Raw genomic sequence first — 4,280 nt, forward strand, 5'->3', positions numbered from 1 at the left:
GCGTTTGCATAAAAAGCATGCTTATGAAATTGGAACACTATTGGTAGCATGCACTTATGACGACATGCTCGCAGCGCTGACAAACAATTTTGGAACACAACCTATGAAACATTATCGTGACGCTATTGTTGGTAGCGTTTGACGTCATGACTCGCGCTACGAATGCTATCGCCAAAGAAGCAATGTGTTGATAGCGTTCGTGTGCTCCATGAACAGCAATAGTGTAGTGAATACTAAAGTGAACATTGTTGGCTGATACTTCGAAATGAATGATCGCAATAGTATTCATTATACTTAGCTTTTAAAATGGATTACATGAAAATGGAATTGCACGATGAAGAATTACAGGAAAGTTATATGTTAAAATTGAGTCCAACGGATGTCATTAAAGCAAAAAAGGTAATTATTCAATTTAGTTATCGTACCTTAAAATTCAATAAAATTAGGCTTATTCGACGCGTTTTTGCATGAAACAAAAGAATCTGGCAAATAAAGTATCGCTCTGCCCTGTGAGCCGAGATATTAAGCGTTAAAGTTGACAATTATTGAGGTTAGGAAATCTATTACTGTCGCAAAATACTGCGATGCAAGCATACATTGCGGTTGCCTTTTTCATGCTCTGTGACAATTCACTACTTTAAAAACAATTCACTGTTTTAAAAACAATCCACTGCTTGAAAAACAATTCATTGTTTTAGGAACAACAATTCACTGCTTTAAAAACAATTCACTACTTTAAAAACAATTCACTGCTGTAAAAACAACAATTCACTTAAAAACAATTTATGGCTGTTCTCCAACGTGCTTTTTGTTTCCTGTTTCTTGCTGTTTGTCTCTTGCCTTCTTGATCAAAAAGGCAAGAGACAAACAGCAAGAAACAGGAAACAAAAAGCATATTGTAGAACAGCCATAACTGCCTTAAAAACAACAATACACTATTTTAAACATACAAATTCTTTGCATTAGCAGTAAATTTGCATTTTTAAAGCAGTGAATTGTTGTTTTTAAAGCAGTGAATTGTTTTTAAAGCAGTGAATTGTTTTTAAAGCATTGAATTGTTTTTAAAGTAGTGAATTGTCACAGAGCATGAAAAAGGCAACCGCAATGCATGCTTGCATCGCAGGGGTGGCACCCAGTTGGACACGGCTCAATTGGACACGAGCCACTCAACGCTTAATATCTCGGCTCACAGGGCAGAGCAACACTTTTTTGCCAGATTCTTTCGTTTCATGCAAAAACGCTTCGAATAAGCCTAATTTTATTGATTTTTGAGGTACGGTAACTAAATTGAATAATTACCTTTTTTGCTTTAATGACATCCGTTGGACACAATTTTAACATGTAATTTTCCTGTAAGGGTGCCGTCACATGCGGCGTAACCTGCGTAAGCAAAACCTGCGTGTTCTAGTAATTTACTAGAATACGTTATTTTTTATTTACTAGAATACGCCATTCTGAAAGCCCGCATTCACATTGAGCGTATTTCGCGGAAGATTAGAGAAATGCGGAACTAATGCAACCAATTGCTGATTAGAATTTCTGTTGTACACTCTAACAGAAATGCTAAATGAATTTACGATTGGTTTTCGTAACCTACGCATCTCGAAAAGCACGCCTCATGGGGAACCGGTAACTTTCCATCGCGTATATATGAGCGGATAATCGAATAAATTATTAAAATCGGAAAATTTTGTGAGACCATTCATAGGTTTATTCGACGCGTTTTTGCATGAAACGAAAGAATCTCGCAAAAAAAACCTCGTTCTGAATTGTGAACTGAGATATTAAGCGTTAAAATTGATGACTATTGAGGTTAGGAAATCTGTCAGAGGCAAATTGAGGTCTATAATTGTACTGTTCCACATGGGTTTCGACTTTTCACGCGATGCAAAGGGGCACACGACTTCTGTAATTGTACTGTTGCAAAATCGAAACCTATGTGCATTTTTTCAGACAGAATAAGCTAAAATGAGCCAGAAATTAGATTCGACGCATAGTGGTTCTATCATGTTTCGGCGTAACAACAAAATAGCCTAAAAAGCATAAAGTGACTAGACAGAAACTGATGTTCAAGTGAAATGATATGATTGGTCGGCGCAAGTTACGCTTACGCAAGTTACGCCGCATGTGACGGCACCCTAAGGCTGGAGTCCCATGAGGTGTATTTACCGCGTATCGCGTAACCGCGTAACCAATCAGAAGCGATCCGCTGTTGTGATTCCGCGTTTTACTGATTATTGATTGGTTACGCGGTTACGCGATACGCGGCAAATACGCTTCATGGGACTCCACCCTAACTCTTCATCGCGCAATTCCATTTCCATATAATCCATTTTAAAAGCTACACGGGGTGATTCCGATTGACCACAGCTCGACTGGACACCACCAATCACAGTGACCGGTGCTTAGGAGCTTTGTAGTCTCAAGCGCTGTGAGTGGCTCGTGTTCAATTGAGCCGTGTCCAACTGGGTGCCACTCGAGTGGGGGGACATATTTTGTCAACCAATCACGTAGGGCCCATTCTATACGTGTGGAATTCACAGGAGATGATTAATAAAAACAGTATTAGAAGTTAAAATAACAATGAAATCTTTATTTTAACCTATTAAAATATAAAATATTATAAACTGTAACAATATTACTGATTAGAAATACGATTGCACATTTTTTTGTTTTTCTTTGTTTTCTTATTACATTATTTATTTTTATTTGCATATTTACTTTGCGCAACCTAATATACGATCTGGGGCTCTATTCTTGAAAAGAAACGTATACGAAAGTCTAGGGAAATACTATAGTATACGTAACGTATACTGTAGCATTTCCCTAGACTTTCGTATACGTTTCTTTTCAAGAATAGAGCCCCTGGTTCGCACCAAACATGCGATTACCTCCGTCAGAAATTTGTATTCAAGTTTCAGACCTACTTTCGCGGTTAACGTATCAAAAATATTGTTTATTACTTAAAGTTTATTACTTACAAAAATATTGTTTATTACTTACAGTTTTACACGATAATTGATCACACGGTCGAGCTGTCATAATAACAAGCAGTGCCACGAAATAAACACAGCCATATTGGATTTAGTGGGCCCCCCATGATTGATTGTCCACTCCCCACTATTTTTAGGCTACTGCGCATCCACGGGAACGACACAACTTGTATAATTCCACCATGGAGCACGCGAACGCTACGCTATTAACACACTGCTTCTTTGGCGATAGCATTCGTAGTGCGAGTCATGATGTCAACCGCTACCAACAATAGCGTCACAATAATGTTTCGTAGTGCTATCAGTTGGCTCCTTGAACAGCGGTAGCGCTACATAGCACCGGTAGTGAGCTCCCTGAACGCACCCTATAAACGTAATAGTAATTACTCATAGCGTTTTCGGCCCGATCGAGTTTGCACCAACCTTGGTTGAATTAATCTTTCCTATTGATTGAGTTGGTGCAAACGGGTGGCACCCAGTTGGACACGGCTCAATTGGACACGAGCCACTCACAGCGCTTGAGACTACAAAGCTCCTAAGCACCGGTCGCTGTGATTGGTGGTGTCCAATCGAGACGTGGTCAATCGGGATCACCCCGATGCAAACCCGGCCGGGCCGAAAACGCTATCAGTTATAACCATCGACATCTAGAATGGATCGCTGATGGCAATAGTGGGGGTAGAAAGACGATTAGAGTGAGAGGCAGGAATAATAAGATCGTTCTTTCTCTGTTCACTGAAGCCTGATTGGTTGTTGTTAATCCAACAGTAGTTAGAAACAACAGTAAACAGAGAAAGAACGATCTTATTATTCCTGCCTCTCACTGTAATCGTCTTTGTACCCCCACCATTGCCATCAGCGGTCCATTCTAGATGTCGATGGTTATAACAGAACATAGATTGAATTTTAACCACGATTTTGATTGGAACATTGAGATTATGGACAATAAACGGTTTATATACAAAAGACGTATTGCGGAAATGGTTTATATACAACTACAAAAAAATAGTTTAAATCTACAGTCTGACACGGAATTTTTACACCATGCGTATATTTCGATTTTGAATAATTTAAAATGAACACGTTCGATTGAGTATATTGGATTTGTCATGACCATACAGTTTAAGGCCGGTCAAAAAATTAGTTGATGTAAACTTTCTTAACTCTTTATTCATGCCTGTAATAACATGTGTTGTTCGCAATGTATGACTTTCTTATCTTATTCTTGAGGCTTTCACGGGTGTTTCCTATATGACAATCTTGCGTTTCGCGGGTTTTCTCCGTGTT

This window comes from Trachymyrmex cornetzi, unplaced genomic scaffold (assembly GCF_001594075.2).
Source record: "Trachymyrmex cornetzi isolate Tcor2-1 unplaced genomic scaffold, Tcor1.1 scaffold1251, whole genome shotgun sequence".
In the NCBI taxonomy this organism is placed as follows: Eukaryota; Metazoa; Arthropoda; class Insecta; order Hymenoptera; family Formicidae; genus Trachymyrmex; species Trachymyrmex cornetzi.